This window comes from Orycteropus afer, unplaced genomic scaffold, assembly GCF_000298275.1.
Source record: "Orycteropus afer afer isolate SDZICR_OR568_19922 unplaced genomic scaffold, OryAfe1.0 scaffold00210, whole genome shotgun sequence".
Lineage (NCBI taxonomy): Eukaryota > Metazoa > Chordata > Mammalia > Tubulidentata > Orycteropodidae > Orycteropus > Orycteropus afer.
Window position 1 is genome coordinate 2,865,861 of NW_006921797.1, and position 8,007 is coordinate 2,873,867.

The window sequence follows — 8,007 nt, forward strand, 5'->3', positions numbered from 1 at the left end:
AGGAAGTGGGAAGGGAGCTGTTGCATTGTAAACTGTGGTCAATGACATGAGACAAAGTATATGTGAACTGCTGTATGGAAAGTGAATTCACTCTGTAAATCTTCACCCAAATCACAATAAATAAAATAAGATTTTTTAAAAAAGAAAATAATTCCCAAGATTATACATTATATAATGTAGCCTCATTTTAAAGTTATAAAATTTCTATCTTATGAATTTTTAATATAAAAAGAATTAATAGACACTTAAATAACAACTACCCACCACCTTAGCTCTCACAGAGAGATGGTACCTTGGAGATTTAATATAACTTTCTTTAAGAATTGAAAGCATCTGGCAAGTTGGTTATCTAGCCTTTATTTGAATTATTTTGATTCAGGAAGCTTACTCTTTTAGAAAGCAGCCCATTCTGTTCTTCATTTTTATAAGGTGGAAATATTCCTCACTATCCTTTTGAGGTTGTCAAGGAATTCACATTGCTTGGTTCTACAAGTTTGCATCACCCAAAGACTCCTGAAGAGTTAGCCTCAGTATTAAATAAACATCTCAGATACAAATGATGGTCTCAACATTTCAATATGTGAGAAATTTATGAATGGTAATCTGGTTGAAGGAATTGGGAGAGGAATGTGTCTAAAGGATTGTGTTGAAGCTTGTGTTTGTTTAAAATGCAAACTTTTCTACTTAGATTGTATTTTTATTGAGGAGAGGAGGTGACGCAGATTACTAAAGCTACCTTAGTTAACCATTTGTCCCACAGCTATTGTACCTTGATTACAGCTATTAAATGATCTGAGGGAAACCATGAGTGAGTATTTGTCCAGCCAGTTAATTCCAACTCCTGGTTGCTCTATGTGTGTCAGAGTAGAACTATGCTCCATAGAGTTTTCAGTGGCTGACATTTTGGAAGAAGAACAGAAGGCCTCTGTTTGGACTCAAACCTCCATTTTGTCAGTTAGCATCCAAGTGTATTAACCATTAATACCACAAAAGGGCTCCAGAGTACTGGAATCTCCCTTCCACTCCTTTCTTCTTCAGCATCTTCTTCTCTTTGTTTTCTGATCAGGTTGGGATTTACAAAGACTGCTTTGGTTTTATTTTTGGTTCAACATGGAAATGAGAACTTGGATAACAATCCAGCCTCACCCTGTTTCCAGATTTGTAAGAGTTAAGTCCATTTCCCCAATTCCATCAGTCCAACTTCGTTCCCTCTGGTTCCTTCTGGGGTGCTCCTGACCTGAGCATGGTGAAGGGGAAATTACATTGGCTTAAGGTTCAACACGTGTTAGAATTCTGGCTCTGGCTCCTATGGGTATGAAAACCTGAGCAAGATATTTAACATATCTGAGCCCCAGGTTCCTTCATCTGGGGAATGAGGATAACAAAATTACCTTTTAATTTTATTGGCTGAATTAAAATCCTGGGAGGATTGAACCAGATATTGGATGTTGAATTTCTCTTCTTATTGAACAATATTTAACAAAGAGTGTTCATTCTTTCCTCCCAAGGAAATAATGAAAAACATATCAAAGTCTAAGAAATATAAAAGACTTTCTCCTGACTCTTTCTGATTGTATTTAATTCAGTTTCCTTCAACATATTCTTTAATTGGTTGACATAACTAATGAAAAACAATGTACTGAGGGAGATCCTAGCATTGACTTTCTATATAAGAGTGCAGCGATACTAGGGTCATAATTTAATAATACCTTTTCATAATAGCACATATAATAATTTGTAAGATAATTTCAGAGAAACTAGATTATGTGATATAATGGAATTTTGTGTGGGTGTACCCATGTGTTCTAGTTTGAAAAGCAATCATCTTTTTCTTTCTAACCAAATGCTATCTGTTCAAATATATGCAGGGTTGCATTCACGTAGGGGAAGAAAAGCTGGTGATCTATTAAAGAAAAATCAGCCATTGAAAATCCTGTGGAGCACAGTTCTAAGCACAGCTCTAATCTGACCACCCTGGGGTTGCCATGAATCAGAATCAATGTGATTCTTTTTTTTCTTATACACGAAAGACCTGACTTGCTATTAATATTGTGTTATTTTCCCTTATGTAAAGACAATTAATCTAGTCTAAAAAAAAAAAAAACCAAACTCACTGCCGTTGAGTCAGATCTGGCTCATAAAAGGAGAAGAAATTCCTTATTGGTGTTCTTGAGCTTTTGTACACTACTAAAAGAATGTATTGGTAAACTTGAACTGAAAATGATGTTGCTAATACTAATCATAGATGACATTTACTGCAGTATGTGTAGAGGAGCAGTTTTCTTACATATGCATTAAGTGACTTTAAAATAAACATTCATTTGGATGAATTTACTTTTTCCCTGAAATATAACTTTATTAGATTAATATTTACATTTATTAGATTTGAGAAAGACTTGGGTTATTTTACCATGTACAAATTTTAGTGTATTGTTTCTGCTCAAAATATGTGAAAGAAAACTCTGTTCTCATAATGATTAAATGCAATGGTCATGGAACTTGGATGGAAACGGGTATTCAGGATAGGTTAATTGATCTGTAAGTCTGCAGTCAGGGACAGGGTAGCAAAGAAGGCAACAGATGATTGTGAGGAGCATCTTGGGTTCCTAAGGAGATGAGTGAAGGCATAGTTCCAATAGGAGAGATGTCACATTCTGTGGGGGGATGAATATCAAGCCAAGAGAGTCCTTCACCAATTCTACCAAATAGCTCCTATGCACTGGGGTTATTTTGTGGAACTGTGTGTACAACCAGTGATGTTTGCTTGTTGTTGTTATGTGCCATCGAGTCACTCTCGACTCATAGCGACCCCTCCTTGGGTTTCCGAGGCAGTATCACTACAGAAGTAGATTGCCTCATCTTCCTTCCAAGGAGTGGTTGGTGGGTTTGAACCGCTAACCTTCTGGTTAGCAGTCAAGTGCCTTAGCCACTACGCTACTAGAGCTCCTGATGTTTGCTTAGGGGCAACATATACTTCAGCTAAATGAGGGTCAGATCTAAGAGCGGGGTGAATAATGCTGCCAGCATCAAAGTCTTTGTGGGGTAAACCTGTACAAAATGGGAAAAAACAGCACAAAAGGAGGAAGGGAATAAAGTTAAACAATTTTTCCCTGAGCCAATTTTTACCACATTTCTCCTTTTATGCCTTCTTTTCTGAAAGACCACATTATAATAATGAAGCTCATGACTAAGATGTTCTGAGGCTATACACTATAGGGTATAAATATTGTAGAAAGACAGTCACTGACTCTATTATATGCAGCAACTTGCATTTGCACATTGTCATCATTATTATACAGTAAATTGATAAATCTATAAATTAGAATTTTTTTAGAATATAAATATGTCCTGGGAGAAAATCAAAGCCTCTTAAATGAGATATATTTCCAATGAGTGCTGTTTATGTCACAGTAAAATGGACCCTCAAAAAAAAATCACATTGATCCCCCAGAATGTCCATTTTTAGAATGTATAAAATGGGGCTAAGTAAGTGACAGTTTCTCTTTTTTTAGTTTTTTTTTTTTTTTAATTTTTATTGTGATTTGGGTGAAAGTTTACAGATCTAATTCATTTTCCACACAGCAGCTCACATACACTTTGTCTTATGACATTGACTACAATTTTCCACAATGCAACAGCTTTCTTCCCACTTCCTCCCCATAGTTACCCCTTCCCTGTGTCCTTCCCTCCATGCACTCCTGCCCCCTGAGCTGTCTCTTCTCCCTGTGCATACACATCCCTTCTATTCTCCCAGGATTGATCTCTCCAAGGATTGTATCTACCTGATGTAAATGTTCAGCTCATATGCCTGTCTTTTGTTTGGCTGGCAGCCACAGGAATGAGTTCAATTTCAGACCTAAGAGCAGCTAGGCACCAGAGTATCAGGGGTTCCACCAGGCTTTATCAGATCAGCAAACCTGGTCCCTTTTTTTTTTTTTAATGATTTTCACAATTTTAACCATTTCCACATTGTTCTCCCACTCTATCCAGGATCTCCTACATAGCTCCCCCTCTGAGAGGTTGACAGTGGTAGCTGGGCACCATCTAGTTGGTCTGGTTTCATAGTCATATAGGCTCTGGATCGCATGGTGTACAGTCACTTGGACTAAATGACAGCTTATTCTTTGGGCGATAGCTTCTTTAACTAAAAGAATATTTGTAAAAATTAACTAGTATGTACAAAAAAATTCCATTAACAGTAAAAACAAATGTAAACTATTATTATTGTAGGTGACTCTGAATTATCATGCCACAAAACCTAAAACCAAAGTCACTGTTGTTGAGTCAGTTCCGACTCATAGTGATCCCCACTGAGTTTCCAAGCCTGTAAATCTTTACAGAAGCAGACTGCCTTATCTTTCTTTGATAAGCTGGTGGTTCAAACTTTTGACCTTCTGGTTAGCCGTTGAATGCCTTAACCACTATGCCATCAGAGCTCCTTTATCATGCCACCATGTCCCACTGGAGTATGAAAATGGTATGCATCTCCACTAAGTTTCTTTAATTTCCATAATGCAATTTACCCATTAAAAAAACAGTTACCATTGAGTCAATTCTGATTCATGATAGCCCCATATGTGTCAGAGTAGAACTGTGCTTATGGCTGATTTTTCTGAAGTAGACCACCAGACCTTTCTTTTGAGGTGCCTCTGGGTAGACTTGAACCTCCAACCCTTCACCTAACAGCTGAGCATGTTATTTGACCCACCTAGGGACAGTTTACACATACTGCACTCTAAAACATCTAAGTAGGATCTGTCTCATTCAATTTCTTCAAAGTGTTACATAGTCTATGTAAGCATATAAAATACTGTTATAGGATTCTCTGTGCTTGCATTTGACTGTTTATACTGTTATGTATTCAGATAGATAGGTCAAGTCAGATAATGAGACTTAACATGGTAGAGTTCAAAAGACTTTCTCTCTAGTCCATATATAAACTGGTAGATGTTACAGCATTTAGCCAAGTCTATAGGTGATGCTCCTTTCATAAACAGTCACAGTTCACTAGCATGCATCTCTGTTAAGGTGGGATTAGAAACATATTTTGATGTCTTTATCCAAACTGGACCCTGAAATAAATGCTTCACCAGAGCCACATATCTATTAAAATGCACTGTAGTGTTATATACTACAACCATAATTATTTGGTGTGTTAACCTTACATTAAAAACAAAACAAAACAGATAATAATAGTTTATCCAAGTTTGGAGGAAGTACAGCCAGAATAACCTTTCAAAGTGAGGATGGTGAGACTTTGTCTCACTTACTTTGGACATGTTACCAGGAGGGACCAATCCCAGGAGAAGGACATCATGCTTGGTAAAGTAGAGGATCAGTGAAAAAAAGAATACCATCAATGAAATTGAGTGAAACAGTGACTGCAACAATGGGTGCAAACATAGCTACTATGGTGACCATGATGCAAGACTGGGCAATGTTTTGTTCTGTTACACATAGAGTCACTATGAGTTGGAACTGACTCAATGGTACTTAAGAAAAACACCAACTTTGAATGACCATCTGTTATGTGTAAGGTAGTGTCTTATTCATAGTAGAATGCTCAGAACAATTCCACAAGGTAGATACTACGAGGTAGGTAGTTCTATTTTACTTATGAGAAATAGGAGGCCAAGTGGTTTAAATGATTTTCCCACACCTAAGTTGCAAAGTTGATACAGAAAAAAAAATCATCTGACTCCAGACCCATGGCCTTCTCCATTATTTGTTCAGCTATTTTGCCTTTGGTCTTTAGACATTTGATTTTTTTTGTTGTTGTTGTTCATCTAGTAACCTGGTTAACTGTCTCTTTTCCATCTGTCTTTCTCATCAAATTCTCAAATTCCTTAAACAGAGAAAAGAAATCCAGCCGTTAATAAACTGGTTATGCATAATTTCCTGGTGCAAAGAGCCAACCTGGGCATTAAACAAGAGAAAAGTAAAACAAAGCTAAATAAACAAAAAATCAGACTGGGAAGTTTAGCCTTGACTATTGAGCAAAGCGTATACATTTCGTACTTTAACATATTTTGCTTTATCCTGATGTTTCTTCCTCTAAGAGAGCTTCATGATGAGATGTGTAAATAAGCAATTTTATTTATTTATTTATTTATTTATTTTTAACTTCCCATTGTGATTTGGGTGAAATTTTATAAAGCTAATTAGTTTTACAATGAACAGTTCACAGACATTTCATTTTGTGACCCGGCTTACATTCCTCTCAGTGTAACAGCTCTCCTCTTGCTTCCTCCATGTGGTTACCCTTTCCCTGTGTCTTTCTTGCACATTCCTGCATCTCCACCTTTCTCCTTGTACAAATGCTGGCGTTCTGATCTCCCATGGGAGATCATTCTAAGCAGTGCAACTCCCTGGTGCAGGTGTTCGCTCATCGGCCTATTATCTAGTTGATAGTTAAGCCATCAGAGTGAGTTCAATTCCAGGCCTGAAGGGTGACTTGGGGCCATAGTCTCAGAGGTTTCACCAGTCTCTATCAGATCAGCATGCCTCATCTTTTTTATGATTTTGAGTTTTGTTCTACATTTTTCTCACACTCTATCTGTTGTTGTTGTTGTTATGTGCCATCGAGTCAGCCCCAACTCATAGCGACCCCTCCTTGGGTTTCCGAGGCAGTATCACTACGGAAGTAGGATTGCCCAACCTTCCTTCCGAGGAGTGGCTGGTGGGTTTGAACCGCCAGCCTTCTAGTTAGCAGTCAAGTGCTTTAGCCACTATGCTACCAGAGCACACTCTATCTAGGATCTCCAATTGGATTCTTTCCCAAGTTGGTAGCTAGGCACTATCTAATTCTTCTGAGCTCTGGGTCATTTAGGTTGGTTCTCATGGTTCATTAGTACCTTGGTCCAACTGATGCCCTATGTCTTTGATTTTCTTCAATCTTCTTTACTCTGGATGAGGAAAAACCAATAGTTGCATCTTAGATGGCTGCTTGCACACTTTTAAGACCCAGTTGCTACCTTTTGAGGTAAGATATACAACAATATTTTTGTATGCCATGTTGTGCCAATTGAGCTTGATGTCCTCCACCACCATGGTCCCTAGCCTGACTAAGAAGTTATTCTAACTTTGCCTCTTGTTTGGTTTAAACTGCATGTTGTTGTTAGGAGCCGTGGAGTAGTTTCTGACTCATAGCAACCCCATGAACAGCAGAACGAAACACCGCCCGATAACGTGCCAGCTCTATGATCCTTGCTATACTTGAGCCCATTGTCGCAGCCAACGTGTCAATCCATCTCATTGAAGGCCTTCCCCTCTTTTGTCGACCCCCCACCTTACCAAGCATGACATCCTTCTCCAGGGAATGGTCCACTCTGACAACATGACCGAAGTAGGTGAGACAAAGTCTGACCATTCTCACTTCCTAGAAACATTTCAGCTGCACTTCCTCCAGATCTGTTAGTTCTTTTAGTGGTCCATGGTACTTTCAGTATTTTTTGCCAGCACCACAACTCAAAAGCATCAACTCTTCTTCAGTCTTCCTTATTCATTGGCCAGCTCTCACACACATACAACACAATTGGAAATATTATGGCTTGTGTCAGGTGAACCTTAGTCTTCAAGGAGATATCCTTGCTCCTCACCACTTGAAAGAGTTCCTTCACAGCTGACCTGCCCCGTGCTACATGCCGTCTAATGTCCTGACTGCTGCTTCCGCTGGCATCGATTGTAGAACCAAGCAATGTGAATTATTTGACAACCTCTATTTTTTCTCCATTTATCATGATGCTGCTTATTAGTTCAGTTGTGAGGATTTTTGTCTTCTTTATATTGAGATGTAATCCATGCTGCAGAGTGTATTCTTTAATCTTCATCAGTAAGTGCCTCAAGTCATCCTCACTTTCAGCAAGCAAAGTTGTATCATCAGCGTATCTCAGGTTGTTCATGATTCTTCCTCCAACCCTAATGCCACGTTTTTCTTCATATAGTCCAGCTTCTCGGATTATTTGTTCAGCATATAGATTGAATAAGTATGGGGAAAGGATACAACCC